The sequence below is a fragment of the Podarcis vaucheri genome (genome assembly GCF_965113315.1).
Source record: "Podarcis vaucheri genome assembly, chromosome: 9".
Taxonomy (NCBI): Eukaryota; Metazoa; Chordata; class Lepidosauria; order Squamata; family Lacertidae; genus Podarcis; species Podarcis vaucheri.
Genome location: NC_138767.1, coordinates 78,712,910 through 78,736,810, shown reverse-complemented (window position 1 = coordinate 78,736,810; position 23,901 = coordinate 78,712,910).

Here is a 23,901-nt window from a genome sequence, read left to right as displayed (position 1 = left end):
TCTAAACAACCTTAATTCATGCTGGGGGGAGGTGTACGTTGGTCTGGCGCTACTGGGGTTGTGCTGAACTACAAACTTGTACTGTGGTGTTTCATTGGAATTGCATCCTTGTACCGATTAGCTACACTAAACAGCAAAAACAGTATCGGTTCCTCTTCAAGCATATTTGACCAGAAATGGATAGTGTGTGGGGGGGGGGTAACTGGTAGTGGCAGCTTTTTTAAGGCAGGATCTGCATTCGGGATTATTAGGGGAGACCCAAACAAGAGTGAGATCATTGAAATGGCATCAATGGCATTTTGAGAGGCCTAAATTTTCACGGCTAGGTTTAAAAATACTCACTTTCCAACCATTTATGAAAAACCAGGATAGCTAGATACATAGGTATCTATGTATCAAATTCCAACTTTTTAGTTAATGCTGGGTTGCCTTAACAATTCTGGGGTACACTTCATGTCTCTATTTTTAGGAAGATGTATGCCTCGGCCAATAAAGTGAGATGAGCGACGCAAATCCAGAGTTGGTCACGACTGGACCTAATGGTCAGGGGTCCCTTTACCTTTATGTCTTGGGTTATGCATATACCAACATTTAGCTCTGTTGTGTAAATTATTTGGCCCACATGAATTATTCATTCACTTTTGTCTACAATTCCAATGAGTTAAAGTTAAACTTATTGTCTTCCATCGGATCGGAGCAAGCAGCTCTGGGATCAATACAAAATACAAGTGTGGTTATGTTTAGCAATACTTTTAGAAGTATTATGCACACATAACACTTTGCCTTCCAAAGCAGTTTTCGTTTGAAAATTTGTGTTTAGTTTGTGACCCAGTGATGCAGAATTTCCCAGAAATACATTTATCTATTTAAGCATTTCACTGGGTCAATCACAGTTTTCAGACTAGCTTAAATTTAAATCAGCACCATTCCACTTCTAATATGCATGTATCACTGAAAAATAATTAAAACTAACTACTCTCCTTTTCCCATCAGAAATAGGCCACCATTGTGCTCATACATTGCTGATCTCAGGTAATGAGACTGTGCAGGAAAGACGAGGAGGAGACAAAGTAATTATCCACAGCTGGGGATTTCACTAGGTGCAAATGGAAAGCTATGCTGCACTTTCTCTTACTGTGCCTTGAATTAGTCTCACCTGAACCCTTCTTATCCTGCAATTTAATCATTTCCTACATGGCCCTTTCACAAAGATTCTAGTAGGAGCCTTTTAAAAGCCCATGTTCATGGAACACAAATCTCAACCAGCACGCGTTCACCATTTCTCATTGTGCTGAAGTTTTTGCATTGTATAAACATAAATATTAAAATGTGTGTGTGCTCAAACAATTCTAAGAACACTGTGTGAACATGGGTGGTCTGGAGGGTCTGAGGAATGTAATTAAAGCAGACACTAGTATGGTCACTCCTGAAGAAGTCCTCTCCGGACCGGAAGATTTGTGATAGCTAACGTCAAATCACTAATAATTTCCCTCGGGGGGGCAAGGTGCCTGAGAAGTAGGTGGTCATTCAGCTCCAGAGGAAGGAAGGAAGGAAGGAAGGAAGGAAGGAAGGAAGGAAGGAAGGAAGGAAGGAAGGAAGGAAGGAAGGAATTATCTGGACCCATTTCAATCTGAGTGACACTGAGGTGTCCTTGGCCAGCTTGGTGACTATTCTTTGTTGAGAGTGGGACGCTGGGACTCAGATGTTTTTGATGCCATAACACATGGTATCCTGCTTGGTTGATTCTGTAGGTAAGGAGCTGGAGTTTCAGATGTGTATGGAGTAACCGCACCCACCTTTGTGGATGGCAAGATCTAGAATCAATCTGGATTGAAAGCATCATGTTGAGGATGAGCATGAATAATTCTGGATTGAGAAAACAGACACATTTGTGCTAAAAACAGGTTAGTCTGCAGCCTTAGATGGCTTGTGGGGAAAGCAAAGAAAAAGAAGCAAAACAAAACCATGTACTCGGGTATTACTTCATGCACACCTGCAGAATGTGGTTTTTTAAAAAGTCGTAAACTTTTTTTAAAAAATTACCCTGTCAATGTAAATGAATTAAGTGCTTTATCTCCACTATTATTCCCTATTGCTAGATGGGAAGGGTTGTGAAAGTGAACTGAATGCTTGAAGGTGCCGCAGAAGGGGGTCATTGCTACCACGTCCTTTTCTGTTGATGCTGGTTTGAATTTTGAATCACAGCAAAGCCCCCAAGCTGAAACACGGCACTCAGTTTCACACGGAAGCCTTGTGGTCCATTAGCTTGTGTGCATATGTATGTTTTTATACAAAAACGAAAAACAGTAGATTTTTCGTACAACAGCTGCAAAAAAATGTGCCTAATTAGCAAACAATTTGTATAGAGTGCAAATTAGGCTGCACAGATTTGGAGAATGAGAAAAAGGTCACACTAGAGCAGGCTAATGCAAATTGCTGTTCTGTGGAATAAAGAGGGTGGTGGTGCTTTTTGCTTCATGCAGTTTAATTTAAAATGCCGTACTGTTAAATCTAACAAAGAAACAGAGGACTTTGCTGTAGGGATAAGGTGTGCAGAATGTGCTCACTTGGCAGAGATTGCCCCTCCTCCTCCTTCTCCAAGCCAAGAGTAGAGACTCTCTGACATGATAGTAAGCACAGCACTCTAGCAATTAAAGTCCACATTTGGAAAATTAATTAATGTTTCCCAGAGCAGAACATTTTCTGCTATAAACAGCTCTATTGTAAACACCCAATGGTCTAATATATGAAGAGAAAGAACATTTCTATGTTTATTATCAAATTAGCTAATCTGGACACATTTAGAACACAACTGCTCATCTTTGCTTTTTCTCTACACAATTTAGGGCTATTTTTTCATGGATTTTTTTAATCGACAAGAGGATTTCCTTTCCCCAAAATCTAAGAAAATGAGTGGAGAGTGTCGATTTTGACCAAGGTGTATGACAGTTGGGGATCACAGAAGCTTTCAGCAGTGACACACTAAGTATTTCATGCTTGTCCTGTGGAGATAGATTCAATAGGCAAACACAGAGGCAACTACTGTGACTTTTTGAAAAGTCACTTCTTACAAGAGAATTAAAAATGTGAAGATCTCTGTACTTTTTAAAGGCAGGGATTCTATGGAACTGTGAGGAGGTGGATAAAATATTCATTATTCTCTGCTTAAACCAGCAAAACACCACTGAGTTCAGCAAGTTTGCTCCTGAATTTACAATAGACAATTATATTCACAAGAGCAAAATCCTGCATCTGGGAAACCTCAGTCATTGTTTGGCTCTCCATGTGTTTTACGCACTTTTTCTGTTCACTATTCCATTTTAAAGAGTCTGTCTTCAGAATCAGCTAACTAGAACCCCAGTTTATGGCAGTTCTTGATGAACAAAGAGCTTTACAGTCTTGCACTGACATATTCTAACAACTACAAGAAAGGCCTTTGTGGATGCACCAACCTTGGGAATGTGTAAGGGTAAAAAGGTAAAGGTCCATTAGGTCCAGTCGTGGCCGACTCTGGGGTTGCACCGCTCATCTCGCTTAATTGGCCAAGGGAGCTGGCATACAGCTTCCGGGTCATGTGGCCAGCATGGTTCTGGCGAACCAGAGCAGCACACAGAAACGCCATTTACCTTCCCGCCAGAGTGGTACCTATTTATCCACTTGCGCTTTGACGTGCTTTCAAACTGCTAGGTGGGCAGGAGCAGGGACCGAGCAACGGGAGCTCACCCCGTCACGGGAATTCGAACCGCCGACCTTCTGATCGGCAAGTCCTAGGCTCTGTGGTTTAACCTGTGTAAGGGTACCACCACACAAATTATGTAAGAGTCCGGTGATTGTGCATATATACTTGATTCTGACATTCAGAGGATATTTCGCTTGGTTGTTAACTTTATTCTAAAATGTGGAGATTTCATTGTACCTTTTGTTGCTGATTCTGATGCTGAAGAGGATGTCCTAATGAGTTAATTGTGATGTTTTGTAACTTGACATTTTTCTAATAGTCTTCTAATAGTTTTGTATGAGCTTTATTAACGATGTTTAAGATACACTGTAAACCGCTTAGACCACCCCCAATATAAGCAGTATATAACTTGTCTAAATAAACGAATAAGTACAAATGTACACTTTTTTTGCAATTTTCCTGACATTTATATGTGTAGAGCTACACCACCTTGCATTCCGTTCCCAACATCATGTGCCCTGACTGGTCCCTCCTCCTGCCATTTGGATGATCAATGTGAAGGAAGGATTCTTTGCAACCACAGCAAAGTCTCCTCCCTGGTTGCTGGGGGAGAGGCTTGTCGGGACACACAGTGTATTTGGTGTGGCTCTCTCACACATGAGCCCTTCTTCTGCATAGGGCTAGATATCAGGGAGGGATTAGTTGGAGGCTGCAATGTCAGGAACCTGACTAACCAGCACAACCCTGCTCGCACATTCTCCTGAACAGAGCCTGTGATTGTCCCACTCCTTGGGGCACGAATAGGGGGTGAATCATTTACACATTTGTACATACAAGAGACTGTGGCTGGCTTTTACATGGCACCATTAGTGAGTCAATTAACCAAGCCTGGTTCTTCCTGCCCATTACATAGAACTGTTTAACTGCAAATTGCCACATGCTTCTTTTAAAGGCCTCTGTAATGCTAGTACATTGCATGTGTTCAAATGACTTCACATGCATTATCTCACTAACCCTCGGAGCATGGTTGGGCAGCAGCACCCACCTGAGCTCTGGCCACCCATGTTGCTGCTGCTTACAGGAGGAGGGGGGAGCAAGGCGATGGTGAGGTCAGTGCCGTGCAAACATGCTGGCAGGAATGCCAGACTGGTGCAGGGCAAAGGCACCACAGCGCCAATCTTGCCACTGCCTTGCTCCCCCCTCCATCGCAGTATGCAGCAGCTACATGGGTGCCCAGAGTGTCACCACCGGACCCCACCGGCTGCTACTGCTACAGCTCTGTGAAGCTAAAGCAATACTGTTTTCTGCATGCTGACGTATAATAAGTGTGGGATGTAAACACAGGAGCAGTCAATGACAACATTCCTAGAGTGTACATGTTAGAACATGGGGAGGGATGTCTGTCCAGCAAGCAGGTAAACTTCCTGGGGACGGACTTCCTCCGCATGTGACCAGAGGTGGGTGTGGCCTCACCTGTGCAGGTAATGACAAAAGCACAGGGCAGGCAGCCATCTCTCTCTCTCTGCCATCACCTTTCGATGAAGAAACATCTGAAGATGCTCTATTGGCTCCCAGCCAAGAGAGGAGATAAGGACTATCTTGCTACAAGATATATTCTGAATGTATGTAACCTTTTAAAGCTGTCTGCCTTCTGGGATCATATTGTGAACAGAACGTGAGTAAACTCTTTTATACTTTTATAAAGACTGTGTTGTGTCTTGTATTTTAAGAGGGATCAAAAGGGGGAAATTACCAGAGTAATTATTATAGAGGTTCTAGCGAACCTGTGCACACGTTACCGTTGCGAACTTAAAGGGGAATGTCTATAAACTCTGCTGATATTTTGGGAACTTGTTAGCACAAGTTGGATAAGGATATAATCCCACAATATATCCTCTCCTGCACCCCAGAACATTCCCACAATAAGTGAAAGCTAAGAAAATATGGGCTTTCTCAATGACAGTTAAGTGTCTTTGTGAGTGAACGGAAGACTTCCTTGCTCATAGCTCACCTTCTTTGGCATCAGTCCTATACACACTTGCTAGGTGTATGTCTCAGTGACCCCAATGGAAATTACTTTCATGTAGGCATGCACAGGATTGCACTGTTAGCCTCTGAGGTGCACAAACTCTCAGATGTGTACCATATCACAAAGTATATTGTAGCAAGCATCCAAATGGAGGTGATGAAGAGTTAGCATACAGTGGTACCTCGGGTTAAGTACTTAATTCGTTCTGGAGGTCCGTACTTAACCTGAAACTGTTCTTAACCTGAAGCACCACTTTAGCTAATGGGGCCTCCTGCTGCCGCCGTGCCACCAGGGCACGATTTCTGTTCTCATCCTGAAGCAAAGTTCTTAACCTGAGGTACTATTTCTGGGTTAGCGGAGTCTGTAACCTGAAGCATATGTAACCTGAAGTGTATGTAACCTGAGGTACCACTATATTCTGTTTTGTGAGTGTGCATAAAGCAATCACCTGAAATAGCAACGGCCTGCTCCCTTTTCACCCTAAGTGGTGAGAAATGTAAACATTGCTTTTTCTGTGCCATTCAAATGACTGAAGTGCCAAAGGATGTCTCCGCTCTCTAAAAAGCCACTGTGGTATCCTTTCGTCAACTAATGACTGACTCCCACACTCATTAAGCCAAGAACTTCCCTGACACTCTGTCAACAACTGCGCCGTCTGTCAGATCATTGCAGAATATTTCTTACAGCATTTGCATACCAAATTTGAGGCACCAAAGAGTATGATTAGCTGCTAACGAGTCTACAAGGCCTACTGGACATTTGCAGTCAGGGGTGGGGGTTGACATTTTTATTCTGACCCAACATACAAATCATGCTTATATTTCACATTTGAACTCCTACATCCTTCTCTGGGGTTCAGGGAAGTATACAGAGGGTTATCCCATTTTATCCCTTCAGAAACTCCATCCAATAGATTAAGCTGAAACATAGTGACTGACCCAACATCACCAAGGAGGCTTCATGGCTGAGCTCTGAAGCAACATCTCCCTGATTCAGGTCTAACACACCAACCTCTGGCTTGTCCACAAATTTTAATTAAAATTTTAAGCTAGCAATTCTCACTAAAATACATGATTACATATTATGTGGGACCTATCTACATTGCAAACTTAACTGTAGTCTATTAGAGATCTCCCAGAATGTCACTTGCCACAGTAAAGATATGTGTGTGCTCATGAATATATATCCAGGTTGTATTCAGTTGTGTCCCTCTGCTTGTGGGAGGTTCTTTTATCCAGTGGAGGCTTCCATTAACAGAAAGGTAGGGAAGAGATATGTGCTTATTCCCCCACTTCCCTCTGCAGCTCCCTGTGTGCATCCCTAAATCTACTTCAGAACATTAGAAGATATTTTAGAACGGCAGGTTTGGTGGTGCAGGGGGAATGCGAGATAAAGGAAGAGTTTGCTAAAATCACCTCCCACGACCCCCACCCCCCTTTAAACTGATGGGAGCCTCTGATGGGTCAGTCTTCCTCCAGTGGAGGGGTGCCATTGGATGCAACTCATGCACATACATGCCAACCTCTGGGGTGGTTCTTCGTAGTTTTCACTGCAAGTTCAAAAATATCTAAGACCTGCACTGAGTAGCAAAATTGATTTCTACAAGAGGAATTACAACAACAGGCTCAGCGAAGTTAATTACCCTAGTAATGCAATATTCCACAATAAAAGTTAAGAAAATTGGTCACGAAGAAACATACCAATATTATGATATTAGAAACACAACAATAAAATTAATGTCCCAGCATGCTACATAATTGCCAGGTGGTACTTATTAGGCAGTGTCTCAAGAAGCTGATATCTACAGTCCAACACTGAAGTACAATTCCAATTTCCAATCTGCAATCTGCAATGACCATGCAGTGATAATGCATAGGTATTTCTGAATAGGAATCCAAACACGTTGACTCCTGGTTTGGGGGAGGGAATCACAGGGCCATTCAGTTCCTGAGAATCGCAAGGTGGGGTGTGTCCTCTTGCACTCAAGCCCGGCTTATGGGCTCCCCACCAACATCTGCTTAGACACTGTAAGAACTTGTCCACACCTCTGCTTGTCCCCTGCCCAGAAAGCATGGGTCTGAGCAGTTTTCTGGTTGACCCACACTTTCTAGGCCCAGACCCAAGTGGTTTACCCTTTGCCCCACTGCTTTCCTGGGGAAAACGCACTCTTTAGTGCCAAATCGGAGCAACATGAATCTGACAAAAACCCGAATTAGGGTTCACTCTGAGGGAGCGCTAAAGAGCAGTTTTCCTTGGAGGCAGGGGCATATTGCCTGCTGAGGCAATAACTCTGGGGGCATTTTTCGGGGGGGTACGCGCTGGCAGAGTGGCGTGAGGAGAACACAACAGGCATGCGCCCTTCAAATCAGTCTGATCAGACTGATTGGAAGGGCACATGCCTGCCCTGTTGCGTCCTCCTCACATTGCCCTCTGCAACCTGCATCTGCCCGCCCAGGGCGCCATGAAGACACGCACCACTGCTGCCGGGGGGCGGGGGGGGGGAGCAGCAAGAACAGGATGTGGAAGTGTGGCTCAGCCCCCCAAGAAGGAAGCTGGTCTAGGTGGGCCTTTGGCATGATCCAACAGGACTCTTCTTACATTCCTGTGAGCATCATTTTTATACTGTTTGCTTATGAACAATAGGTACATTAAGCAAATCCTCCCTGTGATATTTGGGGACGTTTCAGAGGGATTTCACCTCCATACTCTCCAGGAAACTTCCCCTTGCTATATGACAAGAAAGTGCTCAGATTTGAGACTGGCACATTGGCACTATACCAGGGGTCAGCAACCCGCGGCTCCGGAGCCGCATGTGGCTCTTTTACACCTTTGCTGCGGCTCCGGGGCGGATACTAGCGAGGGGAGGAGGCGCATTGTGCGCCCCGACACTCCCCACTGTGGTGGGCACTGTACTGGCTGTGACGTCGCATGGGGGCAGTGCGTGTGTTAGTCACACACCGTCCCGACGTCACCTTCCCGCCCGCCCGCCCGCTACATTGTAAGGGGCATGTACGCTGGTCACTGTTTTGAAGGGGAGTGAAGAACACACACACACAAAAAAGGTAACTTGTTAATTTAACGTTTATTTCTATGAGGAGGAGTAATTCTGAGGGGTCAAAGAAAGAAATAATTTAAAAAGTGACATAAAAGTTATTTTTATAATGACGAGTTTTGTGGTTCCCAGTTTTTTTTTCTTCGGAAACGGGTCCAAGTGGCTCTTTTTGTCTTAAAGGTTGCAGAGCCCTGCACTATACAGTACAGTGTGTGACAGTTTCAGGCAGTGCCGGATTAAACTTTGTGGAAGCCGCTAGGCAGCTGATATCTCCCCCACACACACACCGCCCGCATTGAGCTAAGAAAGCTTGATTGTAATTTCCTTTCAAGATCAAATCAATATTATTTTGATCCGTTGTCACGGGGCCCGTAAAGGTGTGGGGCCCCTAAGGTGGTGCCTACTCTGCCCACTTGGTAATCTGGCACTGGTTTCAGGCGAGGGGGGAAGTTTTATTAAAAGTATCTTCCTCAACCCCCACCACCCCATTTTCCGTGGGCCTGGAACAAGCGCCACAAGGCTCCTGTTCTACTTAGAGGCTGACAGGATTTCTTACTTCTGGTTTCTAAATTACACCTCCTTGGGTTGTCTAGGTGACAGACAAAGGAAGGCATGCGAGAAGGAAGATTGGCTTTTTGACTCATTCCCAAAGTGGAGTTTGATCTTTATGAAATGCCAGTCGCTTTATCAAGCAAACTTGGTTTCATTACAAGGTCTTCATGAAACACTCAATAAATGTATGGGGTTCCTTGCCGCAGAACATTGTGAGGGATGTCAGCATAAATGGGTTTATAAAAGGGATTAAGCAAACACCTATTTCTAAAAGTGCTAAAAATGGAAACAAGAATACATGTTTCCTCCCATTTTAGCCTCTCAGCAAACTTGTGAAGTAGCTTAGGCTGTTTATTCCATCCTGGCAGCCGCTAGAAAAAACAATAATAAATGTAAACATTTATGTGGGTAACCCTCAGGTAGGTCTGCCCCAGTGTTCAGTTCTGTTCCCAATCCTACCAATAATTCACTTTGATTCTCTATGAATTAGGGTGTGGGGGTCCAGTGGGAGGAAGGAATAGGGTAAAACCATGGGAGCCGTCTTGCACTGCAGCCCTCAGCTCCATCCTAGGTCCCAACCCAACTCAGCAGAGACTTTGTCGGGTGCAGGAGGCTGCTGTGGGGAGAATGGATGTGCAATTCTCCTTCTGCAAACCCAGCAGACAAGGAAAGCACATGCAGGAGCAGGGGTAGGCAAACTAAGGCCCAGGGACCGGATGCGGCCCAATCGCCTTCTAAATCCGGCCCACAGACGGTCTGGGAATCAGCATGTTTTTACATGAGTAGAATGTGTGCTTTTATTTAGAATGCATCTCTGGTTTATTTGTGGGGCATAGGAATTCATTTATTTCCACACACACACAAAATATAGTCCGCACCCCCACAAGGTCTGAGGGACAGTGGACTGGCTCCCTGCTAAAAAAGTACAAGAGCAATGCAATCACAAGCCTGAAGTCTGGCCAAACTATTCAGCCCAGAGCTCTTCTCCAGTTTCAGAAGGGTGGATGTGGGCCAAAAAGAAATTCTGAAAGGTGAAATGTTTACCTGCCACTCCAATCTCCACTGAGTGGGGCATGAGACCCCAGGGGTTCCTGGCACTTACACAGAGTTTGTGTTTCCTTTTGGGAATGAGTCACAGCAGAGACTGTGGTGTCATTGTGATATATGGATTATTTATAGATATATACAACCTGAGCCTAGATGAAGATTGCAGTGTCTAGGATTTCAGGGTGGGTGGCATAAGCGATTGCAGAGCATTCACACCCCAAGTAGGTCTGGCTTCCTCCATAAGCGCAGCTTTGGATTCAGAGAACAGCCAAAAGCCTGTGCCTCTTTTGTTCCAGCCTGTCATAGCTGGCCCCCTTCATGTTCTCCCCCCCCCTTTGGTCTCTGCCCACCAACACAAGGCTGAAGGAAGGGCCCCTCCCACTCCTTGTCTGGCCGCCTTCACTCTCCCTTGATGGTTTCCTTGAGGGCCCATCACTGGTCTTTGTCTCTTAATGTCAGGGCCTGGGCAGCGGAGGAATGGTGGAGACCGCCACCCCATCCTGACCCCTCCAGGGAGGAGGAGGAGGAAGACAGTATAGATTTACAACAGGGGGATGAGGGAGGTCACAGCTCAGAGGTAGATGAGGGGGGAAGTTGGGAAATAATGGGAAAGGAGGAGGCAAGACCATAACGGCAGCTGGCTGGCACCGTGTCCTTAGAAAACATTCCAGACCGCCCCATCTCCCAGAACCCGGCGAGCCTTAAAGGTAGGAGAGCCAAGACCTCAAAGACAGAGGACATGTAGCAGCAACCGTAGAGGAGACGAATGAGGAAGTGGGAGAGACTGGGAGGCGGGTGGAGATTCACTTGGAACAATGCCATTATCCAAGAGGCTGGGTTCTATAGGCTCTCTCTGTAATATTGAAATGAAAAAGGACAGCAAGGAACTTTGCCTTACAGATAGGTAGCCGTGTTGGTCTGCCATAGTCAAAATAAAAAAAATCCTTCCAGTAGCACCTTAAAGACCAACTAAGTTAGTTCTTGGTATGAGCTTTCGTGTGCATGCACACTTCTTCAGAACTTTGCCTTGTCTTTATACTTTCCTGGGCAACTGGCCGGGAGTCACGACAGCATCCTGACACGTAATGTTTAGGGAAGTTTTTAATATTTGATATTTTATTGTGCTTTTAATTCTGTTGGGAGCCGCCCAGAGTGGCTGGGAAACTCAGTCAGATGGGCGGTATATGTATAAATGAATTTATTATTATTATTATTATTATTATTATTATTATTATTATTACTACTACTACTACTACTACTGTACTACTACTACTATTAGCTTACACTCAGCTAGCCCTGCCAGGCTAGTCTGGCTGGTTAGCATAAGCTAAACCTAGAAATTTCTGTGTTTGGTATAATTTAATCAAACCTTGATTGATTCTAGCTTTTACTAATTCTAAGAATTATGGGTGCCTTTCACCCACAAAACTCTGGCGCCCCAACACATAACGATAGTATGAAATAAGATAGCAATATTCCTACAGTCAGATGGCGTCGGGGCCAGAATCCACAGGGAATTCATTCAGGGCAGCCACCCACCCACAACCTCAGGAAAGACAGGATAACAAGCCCCATAAATCTCAAAGGATCAAAACAGGTCCTATAAAAGCTTCCAAGTTGGTCTTGATATCTGGCTGTCAATTTACAAGAAAGCAGTGTGGGGGCTTTCTATTTTGAGAAGGAGCAGGCGAGGGGTCCACATTTTTAAGAAACAACGATAACAACTCAGAAAACGTCAGCTGCTGTTTCAGGTTTGATTCCACACCTGTAACAATGTCACTGATGCTCTACTGGTAGCCGCAACTGGCAACAAAAATACTCCTTTTAGCACACAGCTCTCCTGTCAATATTCCGCAGGAAGCTCTCTCAGGCTAAGAGGGAGGAAGGCATTAAAAGAATCAGAACCATGGTAACAATAACACTGCCCAAGCCAAGTTGTATTCTGAAATGGGTAGGTGGCTTCTGTCTCTAGAATAATTAAGCAAGGGGGATTTTTACTGTGAATCCACTCTGTTGAGGACTGGAATTGTGTGGTGTTTTTTTGCCAGAGAAACGGAGAAGACCTGTCGGTTGCCCTCAGCTATGTGCTGAGCTACTACTGTTTGTTTCCATGGACCCTCTGTCTCTCCGGAAATAAATTTGTAGTCAGAGGCAGCTGCCTTGGGTTGCTGCTGTGGGGCACAGCCACAGAGCCCTGCTTGTTGGGCAGCTGCTTGGCTATGGCTGGTTATACCTGTGGTGCTCTCTCTTGTGCCTGGAGACGGACAATGGAGACAACTGGAAGAGGTGGAGGAGCTGACATCCCTGCCTGAGGAGGCGCTTCTCTTTTGTCAGCCAGGGACTGCACTGGTTCTTTTTCACGGAACAAGAGAAGGAGTGGCTGCCTTATCCCCTTCCAGCAGATTTTGGAGGGTGAACATTAACTACTCTTCATAGCTTCAGATCTTTTTTAGGACATTATATTTTTTTGGAGGCATTCATAAAGATCTTTGTCAGACTCCTTGCTTTGGATGCATGAGGAGATCACTGCAAAATATTTGTGAATTTATTAACTCTGGTTAGCAAAGGAGGGTGGAAAGCAATGCTTGTCACTCCAACGGTTCTTCCAGACAGGTGTTGATGGTGGGATAAGTGTGTTTTTCACAGCATCCACACAATATTGTTGACATCAAAATGGAAGCCCACATTTCCCCCAATTTAATCTGGATTTTCCTTTTCCAGGAAAAACCCAGTAAGTTAAAAAAACAAACAGACCACCAGTTGGAAGTATCCAGAATGGGCTCCATTTGCTTTTGAATGGTAAAATGGTAACTGTCATCACATGAACATGAACTCTGGATTAGATTTATTGAGAAACCAAGAAAGAAGCAGTCACTCAGACTCCAGCTGGGGACAAGGAAAGGATAGCTGCAAACTGCTGTAAAAAAGTTAGGATCAATAAGGTTTCCCTCAGTGGGGAGCTGAACCCCATAATCATTACTTTGAAGTCTAAAAATATGTCCAGAGAACTTTCAGCTCAACTTAGGCAATGATAAACCAAATCTTCTATCTATACTAACAAAACTCTCCCTGAAATCTTTTCTGCTGGTTGATTGCAACATTAAACAGGAAACTCGTGGCACATGTCCTTTTGAATCATCTGATTTCTGCTTCACAAAATAGAAGCATCACTTCTTTTTATGGCATTGGAGCACCAACGTAGCAGCCATTTTCTGCCTTGAAGTGAAATGTTTTCTATTTCGTGGATTTCTTCTTAAATTGGGGGAAAGCATCTTAACTACCCAGAAAGGCTCGTCTTCTTTTCCCAAAGGCATTTGCAAATTATACTTTCATGCCGCTTACTGGCTGTGCTATATTAGAGAGGATACAGTCAGACTTGGCTGATCAAGCTTAGTGTAGCCTTATGTTTGTGTTTCTGAAACATGGTAAACAATTTCCGAGCATGTACAAGCTCACTGACTTTCAAACAAGGAACATTTTTCTGACTTGAATAAAAATGAAGTCTGCAAGCTCATGATCTGTGTCTCTTATGAGGATTTGTATCTCTTGTACCCCGTGCTTGCTAATGGGAATAAACAGGTTTGGGTCCACCACCACCTACCAGTAAGTAATTTATAGTTTCCTTGCACAGCCCCTACTGAAGGGAATGGAAGTTGTGCGAGACCATGCACCAGTGTGGAAGTGTGGAAGAAGGCTCCCTGAAAACCAGGGGCAAATAACACATAATCTTATGCCAATAGTGCAAATTCAATTTCTTCAACCACTTCTCCACTGTCAATAGAAAAGAGCCAAGCCCAACCATTGTAACCATTGTTCCTAAATTTCTCTCTCTCTCTCTCTCTCTCTCTCTCTCTCTCTCTCTCTCTCTCTCACACACACACACACACACACACACACACACCATGCTCCTTTTCTTTTTCACTTGCATTCTCTTTCTCAGTGGAGAGTTAACGTATAGTAGTCACTCATTTAAGGTGAATAGGGGCTGTGGAGATGGTCTTTTGAGTGGTGATGCTCCAGTTATGGAAGGCTCTCCCCAGAGAAGTCTTCTTGGCACCTGCTTTATCGTCTTTTCAACACCCAGACCTTATACACATAATTTTAGCTGCCTTGATTGTTTTGTCTTGCTTTATAAAAGTTGCCGCCTTTTACTTCTTGTGGTCATTATGACTGTTTCGTTTGCATTATTTTTATTTCAACTGGATGATGCCTCATACTCAGAGCAGGCCCACTGAACGAATGGACTTCAGTAACTTACGTCCACTGAGTCTACTCTGAGTATCTGAGTTGGAAATTACCCATCGCCTTTGTATTTTCGTCTTATAAAAACTGCCTTGAGTATATTTTATGAAGGGTAATATGAAAAAAGTATAATGAATGAATAAGCAAATAAATAGAATGCCCAAATTGTTCACAACAATTATATGGAAAACAGCCAAATTACAGGCTGCTCATGTCCCAATAAAAGCAAGGAGAAACAAATATGAATGGGAACAGCAAGAATGAATGTGAAGTTAGTGAATATGTAATAAAACATAAAGGATTTAAATGATGCTGGTGATTATCATTTATTTCTATAAAGCCATCAATGTTCCTAGTGCTGTACACAGTCAAAATAAGAATGCCACCCTGAAGGGCATACAATCTAAAACAACAAATATATAAATGTTGGAAATGTAAAGAAACTGAAGGCACATTCTTTCACCTTTGGTGGACGTGCCCAAGGATTAAGGCTTTCTGGGAGATATTTAAATATACCTTCTTGAAGAAACCAGAGGCCTTTCTCCTGGGCATAGTCGGCCAATTGGTGCCAAAGAAGGATAGAACTTTTTTTATGTATGCCACAACAGCAGCAAGAATACTTATTGCAAAGTATTGGAAGACACAAGATTTACCCACTCTGGAAGAATGGCAGATGAAGGTGATTGACTATATGGAACTGGCGGAAATGACTGGCAGAATCCGAGACCAGGGAGAAGAGTCGGTGGAAGAAGATTGGAAGAAATTTAAAGACTATCTACAGAAATATTGTAAAATTAATGAATGTTAGAACGATGTTGGATAGAAACTAAGGGGTTTTTAGCTGCAATACTATAAGGGAATATGAGAAATGGATTACTAATAGGTAACGATTTAATGTTATAATATTTTAAGATTAAAGATTAGGATAAACAAAGAGGGGAAGGATTTGCTGAACCAACAAACTGAACTGGAATACAAAAAAGGGAGGCGTGAGGAGGTCTGGGAAACAAGCTAATGAAAAATAAGTAATGGAAAGATTGAATTGTTTTTAATTATTTTTATTTTGTATTTTTCTTTTTTTTTCTTTTTCTTTTGTAATATTTTGAAAATCTTAATAAATATCTTATAAAAACAACAACAAATATAAACAACACAATAAAAAATCAATTGTTTAAAATGCACTATTCACAAACCATTACATCAGGTATACGAAAACCAATCTATCTGGGTGCAGCCCTTTGTACCCATGGCATGCAAAAAGGGGAGAGACCTGAGGGGTAACTCCCTGTGGTGTCTCCCCCTTGAGGTGACTCCCATTGGCATTGGCCTATCGCTGTGCAGATTGCTGCCTGCAGCATGCCACTGACTGAGAGGCCAGAAGCCCGTGTCTCTGAGCAGTGGCTCCCAGCTAGATCCTTGAGGGGTAGAAGGAACAAGCACACGCTCAGAATACAGTCCGAAGTCTCCCAGGTGTTCCCCTTCTCTCGCACTCCAGTCCTCTCCTGGAGAGTAACAAAATTAGTGAAGTTTTTGACAATGAAGAGGAATGCAATAGTGAAACACTTTTTTTTTGCAGATCCCTCGGGCACTCAAGAGCTGAGAAATCAAGTAGCATACATGAACATGTGGACCAGCCCTTAGACTGCAGAGGGTGCTAGAGGTTAAGGATGGAACCTTCCAAGACATGGGGCTACCCCCAAAATAGCATCCACTTATTCTTTTCCAGTCCCCCATAATATGTAGGGATTCTGAAACCCTGGTGTAGCACAATCACATCTTGAATTTCCACATTCAATGACAAATTTCCACATTCAGCAAATAAATAAATAAAGGTGGACAGGTAAATCCATGTCCTAATGAGGACACTGCAAAGCAGAGAAGTGTGCCTAAGTGTTACAAGGAGTAAGGAAAATGGGGTGCCATTTTTGGAAGCAGTCCAAAGTGTTCAGGACCAGCTCTCATTCTCTCATCTCACTCTATTGCACCGTCGTCGTCCTCCTCCTGAAGGGAATCAATATGCATCTGTGTGAGGACTGGTTGTGAACACTGCAAATGTTGAGATTGCATTACCTAAATTGTTTCATTTGTTAAATACACCTTCATATTTGTAATGTTGGGATTACTGAGGCAAAAATATTTCTACCTTATTTCACACTCCCTTTTAATAGTCTACTGCAGAATCTTGGAGGTTTTTAAATAGGCAAATCTGTTAAATGCTGGATTTGTAATAAGTAGCATGTGTTTCTCTTCCCCCTGCCCAGAGCTTTGTCACAGCGCTTACAGCCTGGGGGGGGGGGAGAGTGAGAATCTCATTTGGATGTACTGTTCAGCAAGCGCCAGGTTTTCAACACAGTGAGATTAGGCACCACGGTGTTGTTTGCCAAGAATCAACACAAATTAATGACTTAAATTACTGTTCATCTCACTTTATAAAAATCACACCTGGGAGCATCTGCGCACCCTAGGGCTTTCGCACAAACAGATGCAGGCAGGCTCCTTGCATTAAGTCCATTGCATCTCGGTCGTCTTTCTCTTTGCTTTTAATGGTTCTTTACATCATGAACTCTCAGGGGCGAACAATAAAGCAGGCACACAGCAGAAGGTACGAGGACTTTCAGAGGTAAAAGCTCTCTGCGCGGCATCTCAATACACTCCATTAGTTCTAGGAAACAGAGGCCACGGCAAATGTGGCAGATGTGCCCTTACTCACCAGGCTGCAGACAAATGCAATTAAATCTATTTTAATCATCTATGAGATGCAAATAGGTTCCACTTGTGCACTCGCAGAAGCCATTGTCTGCTTTACTGGAGTGTAGTACAATGCCAATTAAACAGGTTTCCTTGTGTGATAGGTTATCCTGGTTGCTTGTGTAGAATTGCCTCTTTTTTTCCTGGATATAAGCAGTGGCGTAGCAAGGTCAGGTGGTACCCGGTGCGGAAAAATTATTGTCACCCCGCCCTGATTTTTATTTTATTTTTTGCCTGCAAAAATGGTTTGACTTTATTTCTTTTTCCTTCTTTTTTTTTGCAGAGCCAAAGTTGTTGAGCTTTTTGGGGGGAGCCAAAGTTGATGTACTTCTTTTGGGGGGGAGCGCCAAAGTTCTTGATCTTGATCTTGATTTTGTCACACACAAAATTCTTGTCACACACCCCCCCCCAAAAAACGGTTTGACTTTATTTCTTTTTTCTTCTTTTTTTCCTTTTTTTTTTGCAGAGCCAAAATAGTTGAGCTTTTTGGGGGGAGGCAAAGTTGTTGAACTTCTTTTTTGGGGGAGCCAAAGTTCTTGAGCTTGCTTTTGTTGTTGTTGTTGTTGTTTTGCAGAGCCAAAGTTCTTGAGCCTTTCGGAGGGGATTGCAATGGGGAGTCTGCCAGCTGCCCTACAGCCGAGGGACAGCCGGGAAGCCTGTGCGTGCCAAAGGCACAGCGTCTCTCACAGACATCGAGTGCCGCACAGCATTTTGTCACCCCCTCGGAGGTGACACCTGGGGTGGACGAAACCCACCACATCCACCTTGCGACATCTCTGGAGATAAGACCAACATAATGAGGTCCATGGGTTGGCCCACCCCCCTATAGTGCAGTGTTTTTTCGCACCAGGAGCAGCCCAGGGTGGAGGTGGGGGCTGATAGCAAATGCACACATAATTCAGCTAAGTTTTAGAAGGTGTGCTCTCACCATGTTGGGCAGTTGTTAGCAGTGCATTGGGGCTGGTTTTGCTGTAGGCTTGCAGCCTGCAGTGCATTGGGAGTGAAGAACATTTTTGCTTCTACCAGCGGCGTAGCGTGGGTTGTCAGCACCCGGGGCAAGGCAAGTAATTTGCGCCCCCTAACCCGGGGCAAGGCAAGTAATTTGCGCCCCCCTAACCCCTAACCTGCCACGTCAGGTGATCTGAGGCGAGTTGCCGCTGGCGCTGCCGCCCAAACGACGCCGCTTGCCCGGATGAGGAGGGGGCAGAGAGGCGAGGAAAATGCAACATGGCCCAGCAGCTGCAGCAGCAGCAGCGGCGGAGGCGGGGCTGTGAGGAGGGGCTGCCTGACGCGCCCTCCGCGACCCTGACGCGCGGGGACCGCGGCGAGCGCTGAGAGCCGCTGCCTGCTGGATGCCTTCAGCCCAGACGCGCGCACAGCTCGTCGGTTCCACGAGACATGGGGCTCTGCTACAGCCTGCGCCCAAGGCTCTTCGGCGACTCCGGAGGCAGCGAGTGCGCCCCCCCAGATGTTGCACCCGGTGCGGCCGGCCCCCCTTGCACCCCCCCACGCTACGCCACTGGCTTCTACAGCTGTTGGGAGACTGGTTGCTTACTTGTGAAGTGTCAAGAGCAACACAAGAGCAGCGATGAATAATGGCCATCGACTACAACAGATATGAGGCAGTCTTTTACTTGTCCTGGCTGCCAGCTGTTTAAAGCTTTAAAAACTAATATGCTGCACTTTAAATGGAGAAATGGACTGGAGCTTAGTGAAGCTGGTAAAGAAGGGGAAATGCTTGCTCCAAAAGTCTAGCAAAAGGCAGTTGTTTAGCCACTGCACTTTGTATCACCTGAAATTTCCAGATACTTTTCAAAGGCAGCCCTGCAAAGTATACATTACAGAAATCTAACTTAGATGCACCAGAGACGTGTGTCCTCTCCAGAAACAAGCACAATTTACACACCAACCTCACCTGGGCAAAAAGCAGCCCATAGCTGCAGTCTGGGCGTACCTTCAAGTTGTAAACCTACTTTTTCAAGGAGAGTGCAAAAACCTGCCAAAAATAACCTGTCACTGAATCAGCCGTTCTACTAACCAAGAGCACAGGCCTGGATTAATTTTCCATTTGGGAAATAGAATAGATTGGGATAGAAATGGAATAAATAAATAAAATTAGCAGTTCCTGTTATGCAAGCCAGGGTGGTGTCTTAGTTAGAATGCCAGGCTTGGACCTGGGAGCCCAGAGTTCAAATCCCCACGCGGCCATGAAACTCACGATCTCTCAGCATAATCTGCCTCACAGGGTTGTTGTGAGAATATTGTGTGCGTGTGTTTATATATAGCTATATATTGAATTAATTGCTGTTGTTATAGTTTAAAATTTTCTTGTGTCTTAGATTTGGGCTCTGGCCCGTGAAATTATTTTGTTTTAACTGTTTACTTTGTAAATGACCCTGAGATCTTTGGATGAAGGGCAGAATAATAATAATAATAATAATAATAATAATAATAATAACAACAACAACAACAACAACAACAACAACAACAACAATAAGGAGGCGGAGGCGGAGGAGGAGGAGGAGGAGAAGAAGAAGAAGAAGAAGAAGAAGAAGAAGAAGAAGAAGAAGAAGAAGAAGAAGAAGTTGTTATCCCACATCCAGTCTGTTCTTAATTTCAGGCATCTTCAGGACCTCTATAGACTGATATGGAAGTGAAAGATAAGACTTCTATATCATCAGTATATTGGTGATATTGAACTGAGATTCTCTTGAAGACCCCTCCCAGCTGTTTTCTGTAGATGGCAGAGAGGACAAGATAGACCCTTGTGAGACCAATAGGGTTGTGGCCCTGGCCAGGACACTGAGCAAATGTCCCTCAGCATTATTTTCTGGAACAGGGGCAGCTGTTGTGATGTCCCCAGACACTATCGGACTCCAGATCTCGACTGCCATAGCAAGCATGACCAATTGTCCTGACACCATCAGGGTACTGGGAGTTCTAGTCCAACAACATATGGAGGAGACCATGTTGGCTATCCCTGTTTTAGAACCTATCCTCCAGGAAGGACAAGAACCACCTAAAATAGTCGCAGCAAAGAAATGTAGAGAAAAAGAAGGTACCTTTTATCATATGTGGTGGTCATGTAAGGTAATAAAGGCTTTCTGGGAAATGATATATAATGAATTGCAAAAATGTTTAAAATAATCTTCGTAAAAAAACCCCACAAAAAAACCCAGAAGCTATTAGGAATTATAGGTACCGATAGTCCAAAGGAACAGAAAAGACTCTTTATGTATGCGACAACAGTAGCACGGATGCTACTAGCCCAGAGATGGAAAGAAGAACGAGTCCCTACGAGAGAGGAATGGCAAACTAAGCTGTTAGACTATGCTAAAATGGAAAACTGACCAGGATACTCAGAGACCAAGAAGACAAGAAATTCAAGAAAGAATGGGGAAAGTTTGTAATTTACATAGGAGACCACTGTAAGCAGATGAAAACATTAGCGGGATTTTAATCTCACTTGTAATGTAAGAAATACTATGGACAATATGGATCAATACAAAACATAGACTACGAAATAATATGTAGTTGGAAATGTTGACAATAGAGGGAGGGGTGGGGGGGAAGTCCCGAGATTCAGAGAAATCTCATTTTATGGATATGTACCATATTTGGTATTGTAACTAATTTACACTTGTTAAATGAAACAAAAATGATTGCAAAAAAGGGTTAACAACAAACAAAAGACAAAAATAGTCGCAGCAAGTCTCATCCCAGCCAAGAAAAAACAGAAATATACCATAGATGTCAAAAACCACTGAAAGGTCTGGCAAAGCCATCCGGGATGCCCTCCCCTCCCTTTCCTCCCAGCATAGATCATCCACCATGGTGAGCAAGATCCGAAAAATGGGTCAGAAAACATGCTGGAATGGATCAAAACGTTCGGTATTATCCAGAATTCTGCAGAGCTGAGTTGCCAGCACACTCTCAAGTATCTCCAATCCCCACCACCCCACCCCCACCAACGTTTTACAAATGCTGTTTCTTAAGGAGGCATTCAAAACTGTTTCAAGCTGAAGCAGCCGGAGAGGACACCTCCAGGTGCAGTTCTCCAGTGCCAATGTCTCCTCAGCATCTGCTGGCACAACTGACTGGTATCCTATCCATGTCCCACTAATGTAAGTGGAGGATAGGATTGTACTGTTTGTCTCCCAGTGCGTGTTTACAATACCAAGCGTACAGCTTATCTGATAGAACAGATGAATTTTGGTCCAAAAGCCACAATGAAAGGAGCTTTATTGTAGAGAAACCAAATAGCCCAATGGCTATCTGCCCCTCCTTGTTAAATCTAGCTTTGCGTGTCGAGGTCCCCAGGTCCACCCCAATAACTCACACATCACACAGAAGTTTTTGTTTAAGATTTTTGGCATAATTTTGGCCACAACTTTATTAAAATACTAATTTGTGAGTGGTTGCGTAGGCATTGGTTGCGACTATCTGCCCCCACCATGGGGGACAGTCTGACATTCCCGCACGATGCGGAAGTCAGAATGGGGGAATACACTTGGGGGTTACGCGGAGCAGGGAACCTGCCCTCACCCCAAGTGCAATCAGGAGCTCATTGCTATGGCCCGAGCCCCCTTGACAGAGTGGACAAGCAATAGTTAGCCCCCAATTCCTTTAACGGAATCCCTTGCAGCAGCAGCATTAGAGGGGCAGGCACAGCCAATCCATGCCCCTCAACCAACCAAACCATAAACCAATGCCTAACCGCGAACCTTACAAGTTGTGACGATTTGCTACGCAGTAGGCAAAAACCAAATGGCCCCAGCCAATCAGCCAGATGGACAAAATTCCTACCAGGCCCCCGCTCCAAAGCAGACGACCCCATGACAGGCATAGCAAGGTCAAAGCGAACAACCCTATTCTAGGGAGGGAGGGACGGGCAATCTGATGCACGGGCGAAAAGAGGAAGCTCTAGCCTCGTGCAAGGAGTTTTACTATTTCTGGCTGTCAATCAAAAAATGGCAACATTAACTTCTTCCCAACAACAAGGGAAGCCCCAATCGTATCAGTGGCCAACAATCAATTAGCCCGCCCCCCAACTTTGGTGTGTCCTGGCAGCCCCCACCGCAACACGTGCTCTCCATGAAGGAGAACACGCTTTGCGTGTCGAGGTCCCCAGGTCCACCCCAATAACTCACACATCACACAGAAGTTTTTGTTTAAGATTTTTGGCATAATTTTGGCCACAACTTTATTAAAATACAAATTTGTGAGTGGTTGCGTAGGCATTGGTTGCGACTATCTGCCCCCACCATGGGGGACAGTCTGACATTCCCACACGATGCGGAAGTCAGAATGGGGGAATACACTTGGGGGTTACGCGGAGCAGGGAACCTGCCCTCACCCCAAGTGCAACCAGGAGCTCATTGCTATGGCCCGAGCCCCCTTGACAGAGTGGACAAGCAATAGTTAGCCCCCAATTCCTTTAACGGAATCCCTTGCAGCAGCAGCATTAGAGGGGCAGGCACAGCCAATCCATGCCCCTCAACCAACCAAACCATAAACCAATGCCTAACCGCCACCGAGCACTCAAGCTCGCCGCCAACCACTCACAGCTGCAACCCCACCTTCAAACCCAACACAACAGAATTTAACCATGTGTCATTTCCCAACGGGGAAAGATGCACACCATTGTCCCTGAAAAGGACGGCCTCCTTGAAGGTGATAGTGGGGTGCACAATCACGGAACCACCATGAGCAATGACTGTTTTCATTGCCACCTTATTAACGCGCTTTCTGGCTCCTTCAGTGGCAGCTGGACAGCGACTGCCATGCCAGGTGCGCCTCTGCAGCAACTGGGACCAAAAAACTTTCACACCCGGTAAAAACTCTGCCAATTCAACTAAGTCCTTTTGAATTGTAAAGCGTAAAGAACAACAGTCTGTGGCGGGCAGATCGTTTTCCCCCAACTGGAGCACAATAGCTGAAGGGGGCCCTTCAAACCTCACGTGCTTCCGAACAAGGGGAAGCAATTCGGCCCACAGCATTCCACGTCTGGTCAGCCAGGACACCTGCACGTGATGAGGCAGGCCAAGATTGGGTCCAAGTCCAGACTCCTTCGCTCTGATGCTGGCCCAGTGGACAATGCTGTGGCCCACCATCCAAATGCGAACAGCCGCCACACCTAAGAAAGACAAGCAAATGTAAGTACAAGCAATCAACGACGGCTATGTACATAGCCGCGAAACGCATTAGACTTCCAACGACCCATGTTCTTAATTCTTTCTACAGACAAACCCCAATGAGCTGCCGAAGTGGCAGCACCAATGCGGAAAGAATGAGGGGCGTAATCTGCTGCCGTTAAACCGCAAGCTGCAATCACTTTGCGCATCACCTTGGCAAATGGATGCCTGGCCAATGGGGCACCATTCTCGTGAATAAAGAAGGGACCCTGCCCCTGAGGCCTAAGGTTCAAATATTTGGAGGTATCCTTAACCGGGCAAGGACCTTTACCCCCAGTGGCGGGAAGCCTAAGAGTAGCACCCCTGCCTAACTGGTCTGTCTTTGAATTCCGGATAGATAGGACCACCTCCGAAGGGG